At 56.5% G+C, this 27,303-nt stretch overlaps 1 protein-coding gene and 1 pseudogene across 5 annotated transcripts in view; both read left to right on the forward strand.

Moving 5' to 3' along the window:
• Positions 1–27,303, forward strand: part of STK32C (serine/threonine kinase 32C) — a 97,468-nt gene that overhangs the window by 19,843 nt on the left and 50,322 nt on the right. The gene's annotated exons all lie outside the window — the stretch shown is intronic.
• Positions 16,989–17,629, forward strand: LOC132684732 (small nuclear ribonucleoprotein Sm D2 pseudogene; annotated as a pseudogene).

The raw sequence follows: 27,303 nt of genomic DNA on the forward strand, positions 1-27,303 counted from the left end.
TTCCTCTCAGGTCCCCTTACGGGTACAGCTGCTGACCCAGGGGAGGTATCTCTTGAGTGGCCATGCGGAGGCGGCGCCAGTGGAAAGGAGTGATGGGCCACCGTTGACTTAGCACCTGCAGGGAAGGTCTGCCTTTGGGGCACTGTGATAAATTCACATGCAAGCATACAGCTCTTTTTACAGATGTCGTGCAGATAATTTAAATGGTACAATGATGACACACTTGATGTTTTCTGACATTTTCTTAAAATAGTTGAAATATGCATTTTTCATTTGTAGGCAGCCTGCAGAGGTATGATGGGTCTTTTATAATTTTAGAGCACAGCTCAGCACAAGAGCCCGAGCTATTTATTCTGATAAATAATTTAAGCGTTATAGGAAATTACAATAATACGACCTGAGGCCAGTGGTGGTGGATGTGCAGGCAATCGTCAGAGAGCAGTGGAGAGACTGCTGTAGGTGCCCCGGAGTTGGTGGGGGGGGGGGGGTGCCGGCTCCGCAGCTCAGCAGGGGCCAGGCATGGGTGCATTCCGGACCCACCCCATCGACCCACCCCATTGGCACAGTGTGCTCTGAACTTGAGAGCCGCAGAGCTCACTGCTGTGGGTGTTTCGTATGTTATACATTTTTGCTTTTAACATAAATATTCAAAGTAGAGAACGCCCAGAGTGAATTGGCAACTAGTGAGGAAGCAGGTCTACCTACATGTGGCTTCTCTGGCTGCGGGATGAGAAAGACGGCTGGGTTCAGCACGTGCTGGTGTCAGCCAAGGGCCGGCCGCTCTCTCCGTACCTTAGCCCCGTGCTCTCCAAGGCAGAGAATGTGAACGTAGAGGAATTGATGTAGCACAGGAGCTGCCTCCAGCTTCTCAAGGTGGGATTTTTCTGTTTGTTCACGGTGTGCAGTGTCTCAGACTTCAAGGATCATTGAAAAGGCAAAAAGAGCACAGAGTCTGTTTATGATGCGCACAGTCTGACTTGAGACTTCTTGAGCACATCCTGCACCCCTCCTCACCTGCCTGGAGAAGAGCGGCCGTGGACCAGCTCTTGGGGACGTGTGTGGGAGTGGGCGCCCACTCGGGCCACAGGTGCTTGCTGTTTCGGACGTGTGACCGTCAGTCAGTTGCTCATCACTTGGCACGGTGGCCACATCCCCAGACTGAACACACCATCGGGCCTTATCCGGACTTTGTTGGGTGAGACTGGGAGGCGAAGCCTGGGCCTGGGCTGGGCAGCCGGCAACATTGTCCAGGCCGGCAGCCACTTTGTCGTACATTTGCATGTCACTGTCAGGACACATATGGCTCAAGAGTCACAGCACACGTTTGCTGAGAGAATGTTGTGCAGCTCTTGGTGTGAGGTCCGTGGCGTTATTTAGATGGAAGGAGTGGGGTTTGGAAAGGAGGAAGGAGAGTCGGGACGCAAGCCGTGGCCCCTGAACCCCAGCTGTCTCCCGGCCCCTCCAGACAGCGGTTCCATGACTTTCCCGGCCCCGCTGCAGAGCCGGCTGGAAGAGGCGGCCGAGTTGTGCTGGAGACGTGCATTTGCTGCGGCTGGACGGTTGCTATGGCAACGGAAGACCTTCTGGTGAATTTTTTGGATTAAAACTCCCGATTAATGTATCAAGTTTGGTGTGCAGAGAAACGGAAAAAAAAAGAATAAAAGAGGGCAGTTTAACAGAGTGCCAGGTAAATCCCAGCTAAAAAGCGTGGTTGTGATATAGAAAGTCTTAAGTGTCCTCGTCCCTGTGGGTCCTGCGGCGCCGAGAACCCTGTGCTCACTTGGCGGGTACCGGCCGCGTGTTCAAACTCTGTGCGCCTCTCACACCGGACCGGGGCCCCTTTCCCTGCGCCCGTGACCCCACGCCTCAGATCCCTTGCCCACTTCTGGGAGCCCTGGATTTCCGGAGCTGAACCCTGCAGGGGACCCGCCTTTCTTCTGCTCTCTGCCCCAGAGTTGCGGCCGTCCCGCAGCCCCCTCATCTCTCACTGTCTTGGTGTGCCCGAGTGGAATGGGGTTGCTGAGCCGGAGGCCATGGGGTGGGGGCTGGGGCTCCAGCTCCTTCCTGCTGAGCAGCTCCATAACGGGGGGGGGGGGGGGGGGGGCACCTGGCCTTCTCAAGCCCTGTGTGGCGTTAGCTTAGTAGCGGGGAGTAAGTACCTAGTCACTGCAAAGGTTTGCTTCCCCCAAGAAAACCGGGAATAAGGGAGCCTTGAAGGCCGTAGAATGCCTTGCCCGTGTCTGTTGGGTGGGTGGACAGCCTGCCAGGACAGGAGGCCAGCAGGTTCTCAAGCCACCTTTCTTCAAAAAAAAAAAAAAAAAAAAAAAAAGCCTTTGGTTTTTTTTTTTCTAATTAAAGAAGCATTAAAATAAATAAATGTGTATGCTTTCCTGTTTTTCCTGAAATTGTCCTCAACGGGAAGACTCAGACGTGTATCCTTGGCCCCGAGAGCCCGCCGCGGCCAACGGTGGACGTCTTCTGCAGCCTTGCCCTAGGGGCATTCTCACGCGTGCAGCCGTGTGGGAGCACACTTTTTCCCTCTGATACGGAAATGGGAGCGTGTTCCATATGTGGATCTGTCGTAACCTGCGTTTTTACTCAGCGATATGTGGCAGATACCTGATAGATGTACAACATCATTTGTTGGCTAGATTTGCCACCGTGGTCCTCAAAAGTGGCCACGAGCTAGACTCCGTGGTGCCCTTAACCACCAGGCTGGCTGGGCCCCACCCCCCGGAGATTCAAGTTGAGTTTGTCGGGATGGGTGGGGGTGGGGGCAGAGCTCAGCACCGCTACGTCTTTAGGCCCTGCTGGTGGTTTTGATGGGTCGTTAGGTCCCAGAGTCCCTGCCTTTCGGCTCTCCTCTGTGTAGACAACTCCTCTGTGTAGATACCACATTCCCTGTTTACTTCATTTCCTATCGTAGGACATTGGGGTGTTTCCCTGTCTGTGAATATCATAAACAGCTCAGCACACGCATCTCTGTGCATTCAGCTTCACGCACTTGGGAATGACACACGCAAGAGCGTCCACCTAAGGCATCTTGGTACGTCTGCCCGGCTGGCCTCGATTCGAACGGCCCTCTGTGAGCCAGCTGCCGTCGGGGCTGCACCTTACACGCTGGTGACCAAATGCGTATGGCTGCTGCGTGTAGGGTAACCAGACGGGGGGGCAGTGGGGAGACCGACAGCGGACAGGAAACGTGAATGAGTAAACTTAATGGCAGGAGGGACCCGGGGGAGGGGCGAGAGGGCAGAGACTTCCACGGAGCAGCCGGGACAGAAGGCCGTGGTGGTTTGTTCTCGCTGTGCGCTCCAAAGCCCTCTTTCCCTGAGTCCTCACCGACTTGGGCTGGCGGAGATGTTTTACACTTTTGACGGTCCGCGAGGTAAGGATTGTATTAATGCTTGGAGTTTCTCTGCCAATGAGACTGGTAATTAATCTCTTTGCTTTCTATCTCTGGGCGGCTGTCTCTTGTGAATCGCGCGCCTCCCACTGGGACCTTTGCTGTCCTGTTTCCTTTCACCGTTCCGCGTGCACACGGCCTCACCCGCGAACAGCCCCTATGCACATTTGCCACCTATCTTGCAGTGTTGCTGGGGGTTTCTTTGTACGGATGTGTTTAATTTCTGTGTGGTCGGATTCATCAATAGCTTCCTTCCTGGCGGGTCCTGGCCTTGGTGTCGTGTTACTGTCGTCCGTTCCCAGTTTATAAACCTGCACCTGCGCTGCCTTCCGGTACTTCATATGGAAACTTCCAGTCCATTTGGAACAACATCTGATGGCAGCGAGAAGGTCTTCCTCCTGTGGGCTCACTTAGGGTGCTTCTAAGTTTAAATGCCCTTTATCGTGTGTTCGCCGCTGGGCTTCAGGATCTTTCCGCACTGGTTAGTGCCGGAATGAAGGAAAACTCTACTTTTTATTTCATTGTTTAAAAAAATTTTTTTAATGTTTAGTTTTTGGGTGTGAGAGAGAGACAGAACACGAGTGGGGAGGAGCAGAGAGAGAGGGAGACACAGAGTCCGAGGGAGGCTCCAGGCTCCGAGCTGTCAGCACAGAGCCCGATGGGGGGGCTCGAACCCACAGACTGCGAGATCATGACCCGAGCCGAAGTCAGACGCTCAACCGACTGAGCCCCCCAGGCACCCCAAAACTTTACTTTTGAAACTATTCATCCTGGAAATGGCCACTCTGCTGAGACCCTTGCCGGTTCCCAGGGTTTTGATTTCTGTGCTTGGGTTTTCTGGGTGGCCAGTCACACGAGCAGCAAAGAAGGGTTGTCCACTACTCTACGGTGCGTGTGCCCCACTTTTCCTTTGTGTTGTCTAGAGCTTGCAGGGCCGAGAGCAGCGGGGTGGGGCACACGGGTGGCGGCCTGCTAGTGCTCATGGGGCCACCCTTGTGGGGGTCAGTCCGGCCCCTCCTTATTAAGAGTCTGTTTGCAGGGGGCATAGACTTGAGTTTCAGGAAGTACCTTTTTCCTTCCCTCCTGACCGGGAAGAGGGGGTGGGGGGCCGGGCGGTGGCTCCCTGTGGGGCCCAGACTTGGGCTAATGGCGGTTCACACGCCCTCCCCACGTGGCAGGGGCCTTGGTGGCCAGAAGCCCTGTGGGTGCAGACCCTGGGACCCTGGGGTCCTTGACCAGCTGGTTAAGGCTGGTTAAGGGCAATGCAGAGGCCCTTGGTGTGGGGTGGGCATTTGGTTCAGGTTGGGTAGGAGGGCGCATGGCCCCTTTGGAAAGCCCCCTTGCGTGTTCGTTCCTGGATTTCTGGGGTTCTGGGGGGGCAGCACTGGGTGTCCTGGAGGGCGTTTAGGCAGCCCTGGAGCTTGACGTGTTTCTCTCCCGTGGCTGACAAGGCTGGTCTCAGAATGGACTTGGGACCTACCGTCACGTCATCTCTGCACGCCTGTCCATCTGGTTGTGTGTTTTAAAGTGCTATAAATAAGCCGATTTTCTTTTAAAAATTTAACCACCCAGCTTTCCAGTTGAGAAGTAATGTACGAATGCGCGGGGGTAATTTTTGTTCAGGGCTTCTGTCTGAGGATGAGGGTCTGAGGGTGGCAAAGCTGTGGAGGGGCACTCATTCTGAACAGGGTCAGGGCGGCCCAGCCGTCCTGGGCCGCAACCCCCCCGGGGGCCTTGTGAAGAGGCAGATTCCGACTCAGCAGGTCTGGGGTGGGGCCCAAGGGTCTGCATTGCCAACCGGCTCCCAGGCGGTGCCGTTGCCGCCTGCCCTGGGACGCACCTTGGGCACGGAGGGCTTAGCAGGCCCAGATGCTGAGGGCAGAGTCCCCTGGGGCTCGGCGTACTGGGTGACGGGCATTGGACGGGAGCCCACACCGGCCCTGGACACAAGCTGGCTCTTACCGTGAAGCTGCTGGTTATGAGATGGCCCCATGTCTCTTTCAGTTGTGTCTTTATTTCTTCATGATCCGTGTCAGGTACGGCCTGGGGCACACGTAACCACAGCACATTTCCACCGTCTTCCTTTTTCTTAAGTGGGGACTTGGCGTCTTCCTTCTGATCCCTCCCCAGGTGTGCCGGGCAAGTGTACCAGTGGGGGTTGCTAAGGGACATCTAGGTGCTCCCCGATCCTGTGTGCGTGTCCTTGGTCCCAGAGCCGACTGCTTGGCGGGTGCCGAGGGCTCGCGTGTCCCAGAGGTCACTTGGCTCCCCTCCGGTGTGTGCTGGGAGCTTGGTGGTCCAGCCCCACACCCGAGGGCCTTGCTGGGGGGCTGACGGGAGCCCTCTGCCCTCCTGGGGGGCCTGGGACAGCCCCTCTGGTCCTCTTTGGGGCCGGTTGGTTCTTATTTTAAGGGCCTGTGCCCGGCTCCCCGTCTACAGGAAGCTCAGTCAAATGTGGCATTGACCTTAGTGAAGGGCCTGGCCCTGGGGCTGGGGTCACTGTCCTTCCTGTGCACGTCGTTCTTCCTTACTTCGAATAGGTCGACCGCGTGTTTCCTCACACCTGCCTCGCTCCGCAACCTGTGTGTGACCACGGACACACACACAGCTTCGGTAAGCGCTCCTCCTGCTGGCTGGTGTTCCCACAAACGGTCAGTCCTCGCCGTCCGGCGCGCAGGCCTCCTCCGTTCTGCTCCTTCTCCCCAAGGCGGGTGGACACCGAGCTCCTCTCGGGGTGCGAGCCAGCCGGGCCCCCGCAGGACACGCTGGGCTACTTTTTGCTGCCCCAAACACCGGCTGGATCCAAACGCGGAGTGATTTCCATGATCAGAATTTGAGACAACTTGGGAGAAGCTGTAATTAATACAATTATTGTTATTTTTAAAATCTGGGATGCCTGCTTCATCAAAAAATGTTTTTTGTCATTGACCTAAAATCTATTACTTTAAAAACCAAGGCAGCTGACCGCTGGGGGCTCTCCCTGCCTGGCTCCACTCAGCTGTGGGAAGGCCCCTCCTCCCCCCGCCACGTCCCGCGTGTGCCTGGGAGCCCACGGAGGCTCCGGCACAGGCCCGCGTCGATCCTGCGAAATCCTGGCTGGCTGTTATCTAGGCTCCGAAACCGAGGAGCTGGTGTGGGTGGGAGTCAGTGTCGCCCCCAATTTATTAAAAATAGAGCTGAGTACATTCAATTTCTCACAGCGATTTCAGAAGTTGACTTTAGAAAGGTCTCTGCTCTCAGAATTCACATCATGACTCCTCATGCTTTGTATGCGTGAGGTGGAACTGGTCACAAAAGCAAGACACAGACGACTTTGCGATTTCCTTGGGAGCGTGTCAGGCCTGGCACAGACACTCGGGCCTTTGCAAGCGTGGCCTTTGTTCTTTCATGCCTGTGGCAGCGTCGGGGCGAGGAGGGGTCTGCTGTGCCATCGGCTGCCTCCCCCAGGACCCGGGCCTCTCCTGGGACCTGGCTGGCCACGTGCGACCCGGAGCCCTGGGGGCGGGGCAGGGTCTCAGCACCGAGTCTCTCAGACTGGTCGCTGTTTGTGCCCGCGGGGCCAGTCGTCAGTTACTCATCTGCGGCGACGAAGGGCCCCAAAGCTCAGTGACTTAACCACACCTCTTCTTATTGTTTCTCGGACTGGCCAGGGTCCAGTGGGGACGGGTCCCCCAGGACATCCGCGGTGGCTCCCTTGCTCACGTACACGGTGCCTCATTCCCAGCTGGAACGGCTCAGAGGCCTGGAGGCCGAACGTCACGTCCCCGGGGGTCGCGGCTCAGGCTGTCGCCTGCTGTGTGTTATCTGTTCCTGTTCTCTGTGACGTAGCAAACCACCTCGAAACCTCAGGCCTTAAGACGTGCCGTCACCTCCATTTCTGTGAGCTGGGGGGTTGGGAGCGGCTTTCCCGGGTGTGTCTGGCTCCGGGCCCCCCGGGAGCCGTGAGCCGTGGCTGCACCTGCACCGTCTGCAGCTTTGACGGGCAGGGACCCTGCTCCCGCGCCAGCCCCTCACCGCGTGGGCCTCTCCGTGGGGCTGCTTGCGTGGCCTCACGCCACGGCGGCCAGCCTCTCCGCGAGCCGGGAGAGAGGAGCAAGCCACACTCCGAAGTCACATGCTGTCCCTGGCGCCTTAGGCCACTTGCCAGAAGTGGGTCACCGTGTCTAGCCCACACTCAAGGGGAGGGAATCGGGCCCCACCCTTTGAAGGGATCATCAGCGGCTGCGTGGGCCTATCGTCCGTGGTCTCGGGGCTCCTCCGTGTCCGCAGGTGTCTGCCGTGGGGGAGTGGGACTTCCTCCCGAGAGCGCCGAGGCCGATGGAGCCCAGCGCACGGGGGCTGAGGCACGCGGTGGGTGTGGACAGGCACCCTGTCCCTCCGCCACATTGCATGGCTGGAGCGGGTCCCGCTCAGGCTCAGGAGAGAGCACGCACACGGGGGTGGCCGGCAGGGACGAGCCGGAAGCCCCTCAGTGTGTCTGCCCACGGCCACCTCAGGAAGAGGCCTGCCTTCCCCGTGTTGTGTGAGCGCCCTCTTGGCCACCTTGGCCCTGGGGCCACACAGGGTGCCAGTGTGGCAAGAGGACCCAGCACCACCCAGCAGAGCGGTCGCTGTGTCAGAGCCCCGGGAATCCCTGGGACACTGGCGGAATTCGGTTCTCTGCCTCGAAACTCAGCCTCCGGGGAAGTGCCGTCCGTCTCGGAAACAAACAGGAAGAAAGAGGGGAAGCGAGCGCCTCCTGAGTGTGAAGAATGGAGCCCAGGCAGCCTGCGGGCTGTGCACCTGCCAGCGCCTGTGACCCACCTGGCCCTGGGGACTTTTCCGGGAAGCTCACAGGGACCCTGGGTCCAGGGGACCCACCTGGGCTGTCCCGGGTCGTGTCTCTCCTTCGTCCCCAGTTCTTTTGTTTTCTCCTTTTCTTCTAGAATCAAGGTCGACGTGTGTTTCTGAAATTGTATTTTAGCTCCTCGGCAGAAAGGATGCTTTGCAAAATTAGCACATGACTGGGAGGGTGGGGGACAGGGAAACAGGAAGGAAGCCACAAAGAGAGGGGGTCCCCGTCCACACGTGCGCGAGCAGTTCATGCCTGGGCTGGGGGCCCCGTGGCACATTCAGCAGCTGGAAAACCTGGGGTGGCCCTCCCCCCACCCCTGTAGGGTGCTTCGGGCAAGAGTGCGTGGTCGGCCATGGGTGGGCTGGCTGTGTGGGCTCACAGGGTCGAAAAGGTTGAGAAGGGCCCCCGGACACCAATGTCACGTCTCGGTGCCTCTGACAAAGCCTCCCCGCTGACCCGGCTCTGCTCTGGGGCCACGATGCGCAGGGATTTAGGGAGGACGCAGCTACGACCCTGTACCCCGCACGACTCCGGTTCCTGCTGGTTGGTCGGGCGTAGTGATTAACGGCCTCCCTGTCACTCTCAGACGTGTCCTGGTTTGTGTGACAAATTACGTGGCTGCTCGTGTAGCCACCAGACGCTGTTGCCAGGACGCTCCTTTTTTTTTTTTAAACTTTATAGCTTCTTATTATATAACAAAAAGTGACAAGAAAAAATATTAAGAAATTCAGCGTCTTATGTAATCTCAGCACTAATATAACAACCACCTGCAGTTTTCCGTATCGCCTTCCAATCCATGCTTGGATCCATATGAAGCGTGTGTTACTTTTTCAAAACTTTTTTCTTGTAAACTTGGAGTATTTTAGGGGCCCCTGAGTGGCTCAGTGTGTTGAGCGTCCAACTCCTGATCTCAGCTTAGGTCTTGATCTCAGGGGCGTGACGCCTACTTTAAGAAAAAGAGAGAGAGAGAGAGAGAGAATATTGTAGATTTGCAGCACAGTCTGAAGGCAGTGCGACGAACCGTCACCACGGGTTTCCACGAACACCAGTGTCTTGTGTTGGGGTGGAGGGTCAGACAGCCACACCTGGTGAGCCCACCGTGACCTGACCCCATAGTAGTCAGGGCTGTCGGGGGGAGGGGGGTGCACTTGCAGAACGGGAGTGTGGTGTGTGCGTGTGTGCACGTGCATGCGGGGGTGTGTGTGTGCGTACTGGGGGATTTATTTAGACCGGGGGCTCGCACAGTTACGCAGCCCGAGCAGGATACAGTCAGCCGTGAGCCGGCTGACCCCGGGAACTGAGTCCGCGTCCGTGGGCAGCTCCCAGTCCGAGGGCAGAACGTGACACGAGCCGTCCCGGAAGGTGAGGCAGGAACAAAGGGAGAGTCCACCCTTCCCCCATCAGGGCCTCGGTGGATTGGTCGATGTCCACACTCGCTAAGGTGGGGGTCGGCTTTACTGAATCCACGGACTGCAGTGCTGGCATCACCCGAAACACGCCCAGACCCGCCGGGAGAGTGTGTGATCTGGGCGCCCGTGGCCAATTGAGTTGACACGTGGAATTAACAGTCACAACTGAGTAACGGAGGCCCATAGTTGATTCAGGTTTCCCGTCTGTACTTGATATTCTCCTGTTCCGTGGTTCCACGTGACGTGTCTTTCTTTACATTTCTTGGGCCACGACAGTTTCTCAGCCTTTCCTGGTTTTTGATGACCTCGGTGGTTTTGAGGAGAGCTGGTCAGGTGTTTTGTAGCATGTCGGGGTCCCACTGGGTTATGGGTCTGTGGGACGAGCCCAGCGGGGCTCTGACCTTGTCCCCGTGGCTGCGGCCTCCTACTCAGGAGCGTCCGCCGTCAGGGACTGTCCTGTCGGCAGTCCCCACGCACCACCCACGCTTAGGGGGTGGGTGTCAGGCCCCCCATCCTGGAGGGGGAGGCGTCTACGTTCTGCACAGATTTGTCTCTCCTCCCCATTTGTGTGGTTGTTGGGTCATTCACGTATATTAGTGTGGACGCAAGGGTGTTAGTGGGGCACTTGGGTTATAATCCAGTGTGACTTCGTTGTCACTTCTGTTGCTGTAGCTCTGGCCTGGCCTTCGGCTGGCTCCCGTGCCCCTGGCACGCCCCATCGCCCTTCTCTTGTTCCTGCAGCCTTTTGAGCCCTTCCTTTCTGGCCCCACAAGGTTTGTCCCCTGGCCCGGTGCTGGAATCAGTCAGCTCTCCAGGGATCCCGGGTCTTCCTGTCGGGGAGGGGACAGTGCCGGGGGTGCTCACTGTTCCTGGGAAAGGACCGTCTCTCTGAAGCACGGGCTCTGGCGTGTGCCCGTCACCTCCTTCAGCGAGCTGAGTATCTGCCGTGTGCACCTGCTCTGTACGCCCCGGGCAGAGGGAGTGTGAATTCACACAACCACTTCAGAAGCTGCTCGGCGGGACGTGGCAGAGAGAGCCCAGCCTTCACGTCTGGAGCTGGCCTGGCACGCGGCCGGGCCCCGGCGCTCTTGTGTCGCACGTAAACGATATCACAGAACACCCACGTCCAACCGTGATGGGCCAAGACAGAGACAAGAGCCCTCCGTGGCACGTCACGAGTGTTGTCCAAGCCCAAATGGCCAGACTCCCCCTGCCCGGCTCTGCCAGTCACAGCTCTTTACCCCCCACCTTCTGTGGACGAGCTACGAGGATGCCCAGCCCTAAAGCTGTCCAAGCACCCTGACAGTGTCCGGGCCGCTGCCCCCTACGCCCCCGTGCCGCCGCACTGAGCCCAAACCTCCCCGGCCCTTCTCGCAAATACCCTCTGGCTGAGACGGCCCGGGGCCCCCGTCGTGCCAGAAGTGTCCAGCCTCAGATGGCTCCTACTGGCCCTCGGCTGGGGGGCAGTGACCCTGCAACCCAGGATGTGTTCCTAGGTGTAGGCCTGACAGAATGTCCCTGCCCCAGGACGTCTCAGAGGCTCTGTGGGGGCGGGAAGAGCCATCCACGGCGGCAGCGGAGACGGGCGGGTGGAGCTCCCGGGCCCCCCGGGTTCAGCCGAGCCCTGCGTTGAGCTCAGCTCAGGTTTCACGCGTGTTGACGGGTTGCGTCACCGGCTCCTGAGGGTGGCCAGGGTGGAGCCACGTGATTCTGTGCCCCCAGGGCCCTCGTGGTGCAGGCGTCCTGTAGGCGTTGCATGTGCGCTGCTCCCCGTCTCCAGCAAAACTCATCAGGGGCTCTTCGTCCCTGCCTCTCTGCCCCCGGGAACCCGCGGCCCCGCGCCCGGGGGAAGGTCCCCTCCACGTGGCGGCCAGTGATGTCCAGCCCCGGCCCTGCTCGTCCTCCACCCGTGGCAGCACCTGGCACCGTGGAGCCGCCCAGAGTCGCTCCCTCCCTGTGGCTCCCAGGGTGCCGCCACTGGCTTCTCCTCGGCCCCTCGGCCTGTCCTTCTCTCCCCACTGTGCGTCACTACACTCACACGTCGGCCGCCTCACGGCTTCAAATGTCATCCATATGCCGACTCCCAAATTTATATCTCCAGCCGGGACCTGCCTCCCACGTTGCGGACTTTTCTGTCCAGTCTCTGACTCGACACTACCACTGATGTGTCTCACACTCTCAGATTCGGCCCCTTCAGAACCGAGTTCTGGTGCCCCCAGGCCCGAGCCCTCCTTGGGGCCAGGTGTAACCAGCACGTGTGTCCGGCATGGCTCCTGCCCACTCAGTGCCCTGTCGTGGCAGTCCGCCCCTCTGGCCCTGCCCCCTGCCCTCCCCCGTCCCCAGCTGGCAGCAGCAGAGCCCTCTGGACGGCCAGACCCTGGCTTCGGTTCTGGATGACTCTGTTCCCTTTTCTCCGGGGGCGTGTGTTCTGTTCCAGGCCGTCAGAGAAGTTAGGTGAAGCTGCCTGGTCACTTGGACAAACAGGCTCAGGACACTGGGCTTTAGGAGAAGTCAGGGCAGGGCCTGCAGGGGACGGGGAATGGGGCACAGGGGTGGGAGTGGCTGTCCCGGCTGTTGGAGACACAGGAGACTGGCTGCACTTGCCTTCGGCTGAACGTGATGGATGAATTTGGGCAGATGCGGGTGCTGCTGTCCCAAAAGCCCTTTCCTCGAATTGGGTTGGAGAGGCTGTGTGTGGGCTGCTTATGAAACGCACATCTGACAGGAGCTGAGAACCCGGCTGGTGAGCAGGTGTGTGCCTCGTGTCGGGGGCCACAGCCGCCTCCCTCCGCACAGGGTCCCCGTGCCTTCTGGGGCGGTCACTGGTGTGCAGGGTGGCTTTGGGGCCTCAGCTGGGTACAGCTCTGACCACAGGGTCCCCTGGACTTCCACAGGCCAAGCCGGTGGGGGCTGCCCTGTGCAGGGTGGAGCAGGGGCCAGCTCTAAGCCAGGCAGGCTCTGCAGCGTGGACATCCGGGCCGGGTCGTTCTTGGAGGGGGAGGGGCGCGGTTCCTTCCACCACAGGATGTTAGCAGCATCCCTGGCCTCTGCCCACTGGTGCCAGCAGCAACCCCCCCCCCACCACATTTGTGACAGTCAGTCATACATCCAGGCATTGCCACGTGTCCCCAGGGGGTAACTGCCCCCTGCTGAGAACCACAGTGCTAGCCATTGGGAGCACTGAGCCTTGAGTTTCCTGTGACCACTGGCTGGGAAATGCAGTTGAGGCATGGCTGAGGGTCTGGGGGAGTTGGTGTCCCTTCCAAAGCGTCTCTGGGAGTCCCTGCCCATGGGCCTGGCAGTGTGTGTGTGTGTGTGTGTGTGTGTGTGTGTGTGTGAGAGAGAGAGAGAGAGAGAGAGAGAGAGAGAGAGTATATAAGGATATATTTATGCCTGTGTGTGTGGGAGTGTGTGGGAGCGGCCCCTGCTTGGCTGACAAGTGTCCTGGGCTGTGCTCGCCTTAGCTGTCCACTCCGTGTGGGCACCTCCTGCCCGTGGAGGGGGTGCCGTGCATGGTGCTGCTGGACTTCGCGGTAGCAGCCTTCGTGGGCTGCTGCCCAATGTTCTGACTCCTGTGTCTTTAGGAAGCAGCTGGAGTGGTCTGGGGCCCAGGAGATGCTTTGTCTCGACGGGGCCCCCTGGACCCCTGCAGAGGGAGCCTTGGATCTTGAGAGAGGCCCAGTGTTGGGGGACCCTCCCCCCGCCTGCCTGCCAGGGCCCATGTCTGTCTCGCTGGGACACGAGGTTAGGAAAGGCTGTCCTGTGCGCACAGGTGGACGCAGAGCCCGTGCTGACCGCACCCCCAGTCCGCAGGCTGAGCGTCCCCATGGCCGTGCGCAGGGTGGCAGAGCTGTGTCTTGGGGCCGCGAAGTTAAGGTTTGTGCAGCCCAGCTCACCTGTGGGCTTATCACTTCTGGGGCCGACAGGGCTCCTCAGTCCTCGGAAAGTTGAGCCCACCCTCTTGCTGGGATGATGCGCATCTTCGGGCCCACATGTGCAGTCTTGGAGGGAGGGCATTGCAGGCCAAGAAAGCCGAGGGGACCGTGGTCACCTGGAACAAGGCGGGGCCACAAGACCCTTGTGGGCGTGTCCAGTGGAATCCAAGAAACCTTTACAAAATTATCTCAAATTCCTTTTAATTAAAAAATCTCGGTGCTCCAGAGAACAGGAGTTTGCTCATCTGCAGACTGAGTTAATTGAAACGTCCTGAAAGGCTCTGTTAATTACACAATCTTGCAGTGTCTCCGTTTCCAGTGAAGGTGCCGTTGACATCCCCTTGGTGAGTGGACGGCAGCCCTACGGCAAAGAGGGCCGTCCTCCACGCGAGTAGTGAGGTGGGAGCTGGTGGTGCGGCGCCCTCTGACTGGTGGTGCCTCAGCTCCCAGACCCTGGGTCAGCCCGCCAGCAGCCTGGGCCTCAGAGCCTCGGGGCACAGCACACAGGACATGGCCACGGCCTTGGGTCGGGGACTCAGGGGGCTTTCGATTTCCTGGGGGCTCGTGGAAGCCAGACTCACGGACAGCAGCACGGATGGCCCAAGAAAAGCAGCTTTCTGTTTGGAGACGGTGTTCTCGCGTGTGCTGCGTGTCCGTGCATGTGCGTGCGTGTGCGTGTGCACGCAAGCCTGCACAGTAGACAGAGACCCTCTCCAGGAGTCTCCTGTCACAGGAATGTGCATCTTTCTCCAGTGCCCGCGATGCCGCGAGGGCAGGACCACACTGTATTTACCGGGGGCTCCCAGGGCCTTGCTTGTTGCATTTAAGTCGACTGAGCGGAAGGAGGGAATGTGCGAGTTGACCCGGAAGTGCTCAGACCAACCCCAGCTGGAGTCTTTCTGACCCGATGGGTGTCACACACGCCAGGTCTACCTTCAGGGAATGTTCTGGACTGTGCAGGGGCAGTCGTGGCCCAGACTTGCTCTCCTTTGTGGCCGGACCCCTGGGGGTGCTCGTGGGGTCTGGGTTAAAGGCATCTGCTGGCCCGCAGGGCGGCCGGCTGGTGTCTTAGAGGCTCGGCAGGATCTCTCCAGTAGGCACGGCCAAATCTAATCGTCATGGAGAACTATACAATTATCAAGAAAATTATGCTTCTTACATTGGCAGACGATGAGTGTTCCAGAAATGATGAACAAAGAGAAATTTTGGTGTTGGGAACATTTGCATTCCCCTGATGACTCATGGTATTGATGACTTTTTCATCTGCTGATTGGTCATTGGTACAGCTTACTGTGTGAAGGGACTGTTTAAGTCTTTTGCCTGTTTGGTGTGTGAGTGTGCGCGTTGTTAACACTGAGTTCTGTATGAATACTGAGCTCTCTAAAAGGAGTTCTTTAGACATTCTGGATTCAGGTCTTTTGATGGACGGATGTGTTGTGATATTTTCTCCCCATCTGTGGTTGGCCTGTTCTTCCCCTCAGTGTTCTTTTTAGATGAGCAGTCATTCCCTTCTGGTTGGTGATTTCTCTGTCTTGTCTGAAATTTTTGTCTACCTTCGAGTCAAGTTTAGGTCTAGGGCCAATTTCTTTCTTTTTTTTTTTTTTTTTTTTTTCAACGTTTTTTTATTTATTTTTGGGACAGAGAGAGACAGAGCATGAACGGGGGAGGGGCAGAGAGAGAAGGAGACACAGAATCGGAAAGAGGCTCCAGGCTCCGAGCCGTCAGCCCAGAGCCCGACGCGGGGCTCGAACTCACGGACCGCGAGATCGTGACCTGGCTGAAGTCGGACGCTTAACCGACGGCGCCACCCAGGCGCCCCGTCTAGGGCCAATTTCTGACCCATTTTTGTGCAGAGCATGAGGTAGGGAGTTGGTTTTTCCCATGTGGATACCCAATTATTCCGGCACCATCCCTTGAAAAGACTTTGTTTTCCTCATTGGATAACTTTGGTACCTTTGTCAAAAGTCATTTGATCTGCATGTGTGAGTCTGTTTTGGGATCTATCTTTGTCTTTCTTTATTCCAGTGATACACTCTCTTCATTGTTACAGCTTTATGGTAAATCTTGAAAAGAGATAGTGTACGTCTTCCAGCTTTGTTCATTTACCAAAATTGTTTTGGCAATTCTATAGCCTTTGTATTTCCGTATAAATTTTGAGTCCAATCTACAAAAAAGTCTGCCGAGATTTTGTTGAGGTTATGTTATATCTGTATATCAATTTTAGATAAAATGGATATCTTAATAATATTGAGCCCTCTAATCCATGAACATGGTATATGTCACCATTTATTTATTTCTTGTTTAGGAATGGGTTGGAGTTTCCAGTATGCAGGTCTTGTGCATCTTTCATTAATTTTATTTCCAAGCATTTTGTTTATTTGATGCTATCATAAGGGGCCTAATTTTTTTATAGTTTTATTTTTAGGTTTTTAATTACTACTACATAGAGATATAATTTTAAAAAACTTTAAGTAGCCTTCATGCCCAGGGCAGAGCCCAACACAGGGCTTGAACTCACGACCCTGAGATCAAGACCTGAGCTGAGGTCAAGAGTGGGTGTAGTCACCCAGGTGCCCCAGCAGTTAATTTTTGAATTCAGTTTACTGAATTGTAATTTACATAAAGTAAAATTTATCATTTTAAAGGGTGCGATTCAATGACTTTTGACAAATGTATACAGTTTTGTAAGCACCACTGCTGTCAAGTGTGGGATATTTCTTTCATCCCAGAAAGTTTTCCCCATCCCCTATGGCTAATCCAATTGTGTGCTGGTTTATAGGAGCCAGTTCTGTATATCTGATTCCAATTTGGTTCTTAAAGGGGATTCTGGAAAATAAGTCAAAATTTGATGGAGTAAAAATTTCTTCCTCTATGGTTTGTTCCTTTCTTGTCCTTTCTAGGAAATATTTGCCCAACTCAGGATCACAAAGATTTTATCCTTTATTTTCTTCTACAACTTTTATAGTTTTAGCTGTTAATTTTAAAGTTCCATTTCAAGTTGATTTTTGTGTTAATATGAAGTAAGGGCCAAGGTTCCCCCCTCCCTTCTTTCCTTCCTTCCTTCTTGTCTTTCTTCCTCTCTCCGTCCCTCTCTCTGCTCTTCCCCCTTTCCCCTCTTCCTCCTCCTCCTCCTCCTCCTCCTCCTCCTCCTCCTCCTCCTCCTTCTCCTCTTCCTCCTCCTTCTTTTGCAATAGGGATGTCTGTTTTATCTTTTACACCAATACTGTACCATATTGATTATTATACCTTTATAATACATCTTGAAAGCAGATGTGTTTGCCCTGCAACTTTGGTCTTCTTTTTCAAAATTGTTTTCACTATTCTAGATTCTTTGCCTTTCCATGTATATGTTAGAATCAGTTTGTCAATTCCTAAAAGATGCTGGCCGAGATACTGATTGGCATTGCGTTGAAATTATTGATTGATGCAGAGAGAGTGGGCCTCTTAAAATTTTGAGTCTTCGAATCCATGAATATAGCAAATCATGCTGTCCGTTCCGGTCTGTACTTTCTGTCTCGTTCCATAGTTTCAGTGCAGGGGTTGCACAAGTTTTGTTCAATTTCCTCTCCATTTAATAAGTTGTGAGAGGCAGAAGCAATGCAGAGGAGTCAGCACTGACCTAGGAGCACAGCCACTACCACTATGAGTGTCCTCAACAAACCCAAGAGTGAGGTGACCCTGGAGCAGCCGCAGAAGCGGGACGAGGAAGAGTTTAACCCGGGTCCACTCACTGTACTCACAGTCAGTCAAGAACAACACCCAAGTGCTCATCAGTGGCCACAACGACAAGAAGCCCCCAGGCCATAGGAACCCCCTTCGACAGGGACAGCGACGCGGTGCTAGAGGAGATGTGGACCGAGGTCCCCAAGAGCATTAGGGCAAGAAATCCACCCCGGTCGACAAGGACTACTACATCTCCAAGAAGTTCCTGCGCAGGGCCTGAGTCATCATAGTCCTGTGGAACCCACTCATCCCTGACAAGTAGGGGCCTCCTTCTCACCCTCAGAATTCCCTCCTTCATCCTGCAAAGACCTACCCTTTGTAATGGGAGCAGTAGTCCTGTGTTCTTTCTAAAAAAGCAAACAAACAAAAAACAAATACAATTTAAAAAATGTTGCACATCAACTGTATCCCTAAAACCTTGTATGTCATGATCATGGCATCTGTGAACAAAGACAATTTTATTTCTTCCATTTAGAACTTTATGCCTTAGCACACTGTCTAGGATCCCAGCACAGAGTTGAACAGAAGTGGGAGAGCAGGCACCCTGGCCTTTCTCCTGGTCTTAGGGGAAGGGGTTCAGTATTTCACCATTAAGCACAGTGTCAGCTGGGCTTTTTCAAAGCTACCCTTCTCAGGTTGAGGAAGTTTCTCCTCCTAGTGTGGTGAGATTTTTGCTTTTAAGTCATTAATGATGTTGAATTTTGTCAAGTGCTTTTCCTATTCCTGTGGAGGTGATCACATGATTTCCCTCTTTTATTCTGCCAATGTGGTAAATGACATTGTCTTTTGAATAGTATCCCAGCCTTGCACCACTAGGTTGGATTTTATCTATCATTGAACCCAATTTGCTAATATTTCTTCAGTAATTCTTATCTCCATGCTCATTAGGGATATTGTCCTAGATTTTCTTTTCTTGCAATGTCCTTGTCCGGTTCTGGTATCAGGTTTATGCTGGTCTCAGAAAATGGGTTGTAGGTGTTCTCTCCCCTTCTGTTTTCTGAACAAGTTTGCATGACTTCCTCAAGGGTTTGCTAGAGTGCATTGGCGAAGCCATTTGAGCCTAGAGTTTTCCTTGTGGGAAGATTTTAATTACAAACTCAATTTCTTTAATAGATATGGCATATTTGCATTTTCCATTTCTTCCCATGTTAGTTTTGGATTCCCATTCAAGGACTGGAATCTGCCCATTTCAGCTAAACTAGTGACTTCATTGGCATAAAGTTGTCGTTCTCCTAATGTCTGTAGTGATGCCTCCCCTGTCATTCCTGGTAGCGGTGTTTTGTGTCTCCTCTGTGACCAAGAGAAGAAAACCTCCAACCCTGTCAGTTGGTCTGTGTCTTCCTGTCGTTCTGTCTGGTTTTGTTGCTGGGTGGGTGTGTGCATGGCTGGCACTGTCGTGTCTGTTTGATGGCGTGGTCCTGTGGTCGTTAGGAACTATCTCTCTTTGTCACCGATAACAGTCCTTGGCTTAAAGTCCACTTTGATATATATGAGACCATGTGGCTTTCTTTTGATTGATATTTGCACGATATATCATTTTACACCCTTTGACATTTACGCCATCTATATCTTTAAGAAGTAGTTCTTTTATAAATAACACGTCATTAAGTTTTGCTTTTTTAAAATCCAGTCTGAAAACGTCAGCCATTTAGTTAGATTAATCCACTTACTTTAATATAATTGTATATATGTTTGCGTTTGAATCTACAGGTGCACTATTTTTTCTGTTTTTCCTTTTTCTCCATCTATTAATTGTTTATCAATTGTTTAACAATTTCCACGTGTTAGAAAATAAAGGGAGAGGAATCTTTTTCACTGCACACCCCAGCACCTTAGCCCTGTGACTGTACTGAATTTGTCCCTGGTCTTTGTCTGCTGGGCCCAGCGCTGCAGCCATGCACTGTTGATCTGGATGCAAAGGGCCCGTGTGGTCAGCGTGGTGTCTGCGTGGGATGGCTTTGCCTCTGCCTCTTCCCGTGTTCTCCACTGTGAGCCACTGCCTCCTGATCTGCAAGGCCATGCTCCTGGGTTTCCCCTGCAGCCTGGCAAGCCCGTGCGTGCGGTCTGGGTGGTCTTGGGCCTTGTCTGGTCCTTGTCTCCTCTTAAAGGCTACGTGCCTATAGGATGCTTCTCCTCAGTCGGCCTGCAAAGGCCTCAGCAGCAAGTCCCAGAATTTGGAGAATCTGGCCCTTTGGGCGCTGGCTGTGTGCTGTGCGTGCGTGTTCGTCTGTCCCTGTCTCCCTGTTACCTCTGGCACTCGGGACCCTTGGCCTTTGAATGGGGGTGTGGGGTCTGGGCCGGGCCTGCGGAGACAGCCTGGGACCGTGTGGGGAGAAGTGGGAGCCATCTGGGCCCATGGGGGCGAAGGGGTGGGAGGCGACAGCTGGTGGCTTCCATGCAGAGCAGGCGTCATCGGCTTACCCCACTCGCTGTGGCGCTGGGTCATCTCCATGGCAGCCTCTGTCTACATCCCCCTCTCCCCTCCCGGGCCCTCGGCTCTGCGGCAGGCGCTGGGACCAAGAAAGCCGGCCAGAGGCTCCCTGCTTCTGCAGCTGCCGAGGAGACTGTCCTCCCAAAGATGCCACCCAGATCTGCTCCAGGGAGCAAACTGCTCCCTCGTCCTCTTCCTCTGCGCCCAGTGAGCACAGCGGCCCCCCTGTGTCGGGCCTCAGGCCATGGCCTGCAGCCCAGGTGAATGGGTGTCCTGGTCACACGGCAAGGAAACACCACCTGCCCTTGCCCCTGAAGCTGCCAGCCGCGTGCCACTCACTGCTGAGCACAGGGAACCGGGGCCTTTCCAGAGCTGCTTCCAGTGGTTTCCAGACAGAGCAGCAGACTCTGGCCAGATGGCAAGTGCAGCCGGGTCCCCGGGTTGTCAGCTGACCACAGGTTGTGCCTCACCCTGCCGACCCCACGCCATCCCCGGGACGCCTGCACCTGGTGCACGTGGGCTGTCCACATTGGTGGTGGCCCTTTGTGGGGGAGCAGAGGACTCAGGCCCTAGCCTCTGAGGGGCTGACAAGGGCCTGCCTCCTGTCGTGGACACGCTGAGTTGTGGCTTTACCATCCGGAGCCTTCCCCCGGGGCTCCATGCCCTCCCTTCCCTCTGGTGTAAACAGGATGTGGAGAATCTCCTCCGCTGGCCGAGCTCCGAGCAGGAGTGGCAGTAGGTGGCCAAGACGTTTAACTGATGGCCCCGGTCCCACGAGGGCAGCCGAGAGATCAGAATGCCCTTTGCTGCATTTGCCTCACTGTCCCTGACTTTCCTGTTTCTTTCCTTAAGTGGGGGCTTCCCCGACGAAGCCAAGGGCCGGGAGTGATGTGGGCAACATGGTTCACGGATAGGAGACGCCAACGGGGCGGCTGGTGCCCAGCCCTGGAAGGAGGCCTCACAGAGCCGCCACAGAGAACACACCGTGCTGTGTGCATCTGGGGCCAACGTTGCTGACGCCTGGGGGACTGCCTGGCCAGCACTGTGGCTCTGCCGGGGTTGCGTGGCCCACAGAGGGGCCACAGAAGTCCACTTTTTTCTGTGGCAGGTGGTTCCGCAAAACCTGCGGGTGCCACGGTCATCGGCGCCTCTGAAGTCCCGTGGCGTTTCCAGCGTGGCCCGAGCTCTTGCCGAGCACAGTGCGGCGGCCGGCTGCGCAGTTTAGAGCCTGGCCTGCCCACGAGTCCTGGTGCTGCGCGAGCCTGGGTGCAGAGCACAGCCCCTCCCCTCCACCGCGCTGCGGACAGACGGACGGAAGGACAGAGGCTTCCCCTGGAGCCGGCCTGAGACTCACGCAGGAGCAGCCCCGCCTGACATGTGCTCCCTTGCCTGGATCTGAGGGCTCCTGAGTCCCCAGAACTGGTTCTAGGTTCTGGTTCCCACCGAGCTGGTCCCCCTGAGCGAGGGCCCCATGCCGGGCCGTCAGAGCAGGCAGAATGGACTTCTCTCGTCCAGTGGGGGGTGGGGGGGGGCAGCACGTGCAACAGGGCTTGTTGTTTTTGATAAACAGAGAGGCGTAAAGAAATCATCTGAGACCCAGATAATCCCTGTTGGCCTGAGAAAGTACCTCACGTGCAGGGTGTGAGCGGGAGAGCCGTGCAGAGGGGCGGGGAGGGGAGGGGAAGCCCCTGGGTCACTCGCGGTCTGGTGTCTGCACACACGGGCCCCCCGCGTCGAGAGGTGCGTTTACCCAGAAGGAGCCTCCATCCGCAGGTTCTCCGCACTTTTATGAAAACCTCGCGCTTGTCTTATCGGCACAGAAATCCGCCTGGTTTTCAGCATCCACACGAAGTTCGCGTCACAGCTGTGACGGAGCCACGCGACCACCACTGGCTGTGGCGCCTGGGTCGTTCGGGCGATTTGGGTTTTGTAGTTGCGCATGCACTGCCCACAGACCTTGATGGACCCTACGGCAGTGGCTTTGTTGCCCGAAAGAGGGGGTGTGCCCCGACACCCCACTGCAAGCAGCTCCTGCGAGGGCTGGGCCTCCCCACCCCCACCAGGAGCGCGAACAGCACGAGGCAGAACCAGACCTTTCACTGTGACAGGTCAGAATGGGGTCTCTGTGTTGTCCGTGGACATCTTTACGCTGAGGTGCAGGGGGGACACGGTTGCATTCTGACCTGCCTGTGGGGCCCCCGCTTCTTTTCCTGTCCAGTTGGGTTTCTCACAGATCTTACAGGTTCACTGTGATGGGAGGAAATGAGCCCCCCTTGTCATATTTCTTGCAAATACTCTTTCACAGTTGGTAGTATTTTGATTTAAAATGTTTATTTTTTCTCTCTACAGAAGTTTTGTCATCTTGCATATGATTGAACTGATGCCTCTGTGGTTTCTGGATTTGTCTGTCTTGCTGTAGAATTACAAATGAATTCACTGTCACCCGTTGTTTAGAGCTCTTGTGGGTTCAGTGTGTGTGCACACGCCTGTCTGTGTTGTGTTGGGAATCTGTTTTGTCATCAGGTCTGAGGGGGACTAAATGTCACATCTCTTCACAAGCCCCCTGTGTCCCGCGCTGAGTTCTGGATGTCTTTGGGTCTCTCTCCACATGCCAGTGACGAGGTTTGGGGGTATTGTGGGGCTGTGGAGCCGGCGGCCAAGAAAGAATCCCTGAAGACGTCTTTGGTGCAAAAAGGTGATCTTATTAAAGCACGGGGACAGGACCCACCCGTGGGCAGGAAGAGCTGCCCTGGGGTCGTGACAGGTGACTCATTATATCCCCTCAGGCTCGAAGGGGTCAGGGATAGAGTAAGTCCCTAAGGAATATTGGAAGCAAGGTTTCCAGGACCTTGAGGGGCTGGCTGTTGCTAGGGAAGCGCCACTTACTACCGTTTAATGAAACCTCAGTCACGAGACCCTCCAGATGTATATCGGGGGACATCAGCTTGGGGGTGTGATCGCCAGCATGTACTTGGGGGAGTTGACATCAAGGAAGTAGACGTGCAGGATCCTGGGGGTTAGGATGACGTTAAGCTAAGACTCTCTTTTGCCCCAGCAAAGTGTCGTCATCGAGGCAGCTGAGGTCCTAGAAGGAGGTCACTCTGCCGGTCTCAAGGACTTGTGGATGGGCTGTGGCAGTAAGGGAATTTAACTTTTCGTTTGCCTGAGTTTCCCACATCGGCATGGCCAGCACTTAAACCCCTTTCCTTTGTTCTCGGGCGGCCAGGAGTGTCTGAGGAATGTCACACGTATTCCCCTGGGGGTGGGGGGGTGCTGCTGTTAGCCTGTACTCTGCCCTCTATTTCCCCTTGCTCCCTTGTCACCAGCACAGGGACAATCTGTCTGTCTGGTTATACGGCAGACTGTATCCCTCACCCCCTTTTAAAAGTCCTATCAGAGGGCAAGAACTGCGGTGAGGGTGGCGGGAGATGGGATCCCTGGGAATCTTCACATGAAGGGGGTCTGTCCCCTTGAGGATCCCACCGCTCCGGATGCGGAAGCTCTGCCGTGCACCTGACTTCTGCAGGATGAATGTGACCTGATGTGATTCGGGAGGTGACAAAACCCTCATCCCAGCTGGTCAGAGGGCAGCCTGGCCCTGGGTGGCAGGGCTGAGTACTGATGGGGTGGAGGGTCAGGCCGGTATGCTGAGGCCCCAGGTAAGAAGTGAATTGCAGCCTGAAGGCAGAGGATTGGAAAGGAGTGTGTGTGCGCACATACGTGTTCGAGGGACACGGAGGAGAAACCTGTTCTATCCAGGGCTTTCCCCCTGCTCAGGTCCAGGCCACAGGTCCAGGTCCAGGTCTGGACCGGAGCCCGTGGGGGTCGTCCCAGGGTCCCAGGCTAGCAGGTGCTGTCCATGGTGCTGTCCGCTGGAGGCCGTGGGCGCAGGAGTGAGGCTAGTGGGTGGCGGGCAGGCTCTCCAGGCTCCTGACGCCCACTCACAAGGAGAAGCTCAGGTTGCAGGGGAGGCAGGATGCCCACGTTCCTGACTCCTGGAGGTCTGGGGCCCCTGTGTGGTCCCGGCACACCCCTGCCCGGCCGTCTCCCGATGCTAGTGAGTCCTGTCTCTTCCCCTCACGGCTCTCGGGGGGCGCCTCTTAGGCACGGCCAGCTTTATCCCACCTTCACATGGTTTCGTATCCCGGCCAAGACTCTCGTCCTGGAAACCACAGGCTGGATGGAGCACCCACAAGAATGCAGACTCCTGGCGCCACTCAGTTCTCTGATTCTTATTTTTGGAAACATGAAACAGAAGTCTTATGCTCTGTCTTGAAATAATACCTTTCCTTAATTCTGTTCAATTTAGCCAAAAATAGGCCCACCCTTTCCTAGGATGACAGTCCAACCTCTTGAGCCAGAATGGGGAGGAAGGGGTGCTGGGCTGGAGGAGGGGGCGGCATCTTGGCCACTGCGGGTGTGGCGTGGCCAGGGCACGGCCGTCCAGACCAGCCCAGGAGCAGAAGCACGGGCTTCCCCACACATGTGGTCATGCCTCCGGGATGTGAGCAAGCATGTGGGCCCTGTCTAAACACCCTGGAGCCAGCTCAGGGTGGTGGCCCTGACATGTCCCTGGCCAGGGATCCATGGAGGGGTCTGTGGGGTCAGGGCACTGACACAGCCAACCCCACACCTCGGAGGAAGGCAGATCAGAGGTCACAGCTGTGACAGGGACCCTAAGAAATCAGTCCATGGCCCCTGAGCCCCAAGGACCCACCCCTGACACAACAGGGCTTCCTTGAGGCACCAAAGGGGGCCCAGTCCAGGGCACCGTCCCCAGCACCTGCCGCGCTGCATAAGGTGCCCAAGCCGGCCCTTATGGCTCACCATTTTATGTCTTTCTGTGAACATTTTCCTTGCTGTCTTCCCACCCTTGCTGGACATCTGTCTTCACCACTTCCCTGCGGCAGGAGGCCCCCAGGAGGGGCTGGCGCCTAGATTTTCCGGACAGACTGGACTTCCCGTAAACTCTGCTTCCCCGCAAGTGAGAGCATCTTTGGCCTCCTCACGGAGGTGCCCGGCAGGCGGGAGGCCAAGGCGCCTCTCTAATGGAGGGGGGTCGTGTGAGGTCTGGTGCGTGCCAGAGGAAGACAAGTTGGGTGGGCTCTGGGGGGCAGGTGCAGGGGTCCGGTGGTCCCAGACTGTCCAATTTAAACTCAGGGGTGCAGATGATTAGGCTACATGGGGCTGGCCCCACCCTGGTCTTCTGGTGCCGGGAAATCTTGTCATTGGAGGAGGCATGTTGAGGAAAGCAGGTCGAGGTGGAAGGATGGACGCTGGGCTCTGGGGTGACCCTGGAGTAGGTCACGCATGGTGGCGGGCTCTCCTTCAGCTCAGGTCCACAGGAAGGGTCAGGCTCTTAGCTGGTGCACAGGGCGCCAGGACCACTTCTCCACTGAGGACGGGGCTCCTTTGCTGTCGCGCACCCCCTCTTGCTTGTGGGCACCAGCTCGTCCCCCACCCACCCCCACCCAGAGGTCTGTGTGTGGACGCCTGCGGCCCTATGCCGGTGGGCACGCGGACAGTGTACCTGCCCTGACGGCTGTTGGGTGGGCCCAGTGGCAGTGCGGCAGGTGCTGGGGACCGCGCCCTGGACTGGGCCCCCTTTGGTGCCTCAAGGAAGCCCTGTTGTGTCAGGGGTGGGTCCTTGGGGCTCAGGGGCCATGGACTGATTTCTTAGGGTCCCCGTCACAGCTGTAACCTCTGATCTGCCTTCGTCCGAGGTGTAGCAGCCTGGTCCCAGCAGCTGGGACGTCCCCTGGAGACTGGAAGAGAGGGTACCTGTGCCCCAGCCACTGGTCCTGGGAGGGGAGGAGGCCAGCCTGCCACGGGGGTCCTGGCCGGCGTGTGGCTCTGCACCAGAGAGGCCCCAGCTGCTGAGGGGACATCACACCGGGGAGGTCTAAGGGCCCTTCCTGCCCTGGTCCCCTGAAGCTCCGACTTGCATTTGCCTGAGGGACTGAGGTGGCCTGAGGACCAGGCCAGCTTCTGCCTGGACGAGGGGCAGGGGACAGCCCTGTGGCCAGGCCCACCAGGTTCCCGAGCCTTGGGTAAATGTCAGCCTGGTAAAAGGCTTTGTCGATACTCATTTCCTGCAAAACAAACAACCATGTGGTTTATTAATCTTTAAATCTCGACTTTTCCATCAAAACCATGTGCAAATGTCTTTTCGAAGAAAAGGTCTGACATAAAACCGTGCACTTACCGTGAGATGGAATTTAAAATAGCAACTTTCCAAAAATAAAATAAAATAAAATAAAATAAAAAAAAAAAAAAAAAAAAAAATTTAAAATAGCAACTTTCCCTTAACAGTGCTGCACTGCTGTTTATGCAAACGCAGCGTGGGCTCGGCCTGACTGAGACGCCAGGCTGCCCGCTCGTGAGCGCTGGGCCAGGGTCGGCAGTTGGTGCTTCCCCGGGCAGGCGGAGCCCCCAGACCTGTCCCTCTGCCCAGAGCCCCCAGGCCGTGGCAGGTGGCCCCTCCACTGCGTCCTAGCCTGGCTGGCATCCAGGTCTCAGCAGGGCTGCGCCCGGGCGCCGATTGGCTCGCGGCAGCCGGGCGGGCTGTGCTGGGGAAGCCGGCTCTGGGACACTGGGCAGAAACACGCACCTCTCCCACACTCACTCCTTCACTCCCTGCTTCATTCATTCATTCACTCACGCACTCAACAAGTGTCTCTCGGGCGCAGAGGGCCAGGCCGGACGCGGCAGGACAGCTTGCTGAGCCCCTCGGAGGGCAGCGCCCGGACCTGCCAGGAGCCGGCGGCAGAACCTCAGAGCACCTTTTGGGACAAGGAGCTTCCTGGGTCAGGTGGAGGCCGCCCCCTGGGGGAGGCCGTGTCCTGAACACAGAGGCACGGTCCGAATCCCGTCAGTTTGTTTGCAAGCTGTCAGAAGGCCAGGTAGATGGTAACTGATTCTTGGTGAGCTTAGTAGGATATTAACTGACGGGAAGCGCTTGGGGCTGTGTGAGCTGCAGGGGCCCCAGGGTGGCCCCACCTGTGCACAGGGCCAGTTCGGGGCCCCCCAGGCAGATGGCGCACCGTGGCAGCCTGGGGTCTGGCAGCTCTTGACGTGTAAGCTGACGCACGGGGGCGCGACCATCCAGCCTCATCGGCTTGGCAAGGGCCTTCGTGCCTTTGGGGATAAATCGGTCCTTCAGCCTGAGGCCCAGCAGCTGCAGGGGCGGAGGCGGCAGCTCGCAGCGGGGCGGGGGGGGGGGGGGGGGGGGTGGTGATAAACGGCTGCGAGGCCCCAGGCTCCCTCGACAGCTTTTCCCTGGCACCTCCCTCCCCTGCAGCTCACGGGAGTTCTCTGGGGGAAGGTCTGGATCAGCCGGCATCCTCATAACACACATACTTCCCACAGCCTAGAAGTTGCCAGATCCCAGGGAAGCATGCAGGCTCCAGGCTGGATGTGTCTGTCAGACCCGGGGCCAGCTGCCCAGTAAACCCACTGGAAGAGAGCCTGTGTCAGGCCTCCATGTGCACACATACACACGTGTGCACATGCATGTACACACAGAGAGCCACATCCACGGGCACACGCATGTGCACGCACACACA

Source organism: Panthera onca, chromosome D2 (assembly GCF_046562875.1).
Source record: "Panthera onca isolate mPanOnc1 chromosome D2, mPanOnc1 haplotype 2, whole genome shotgun sequence".
Classification (NCBI taxonomy): Eukaryota; Metazoa; Chordata; class Mammalia; order Carnivora; family Felidae; genus Panthera; species Panthera onca.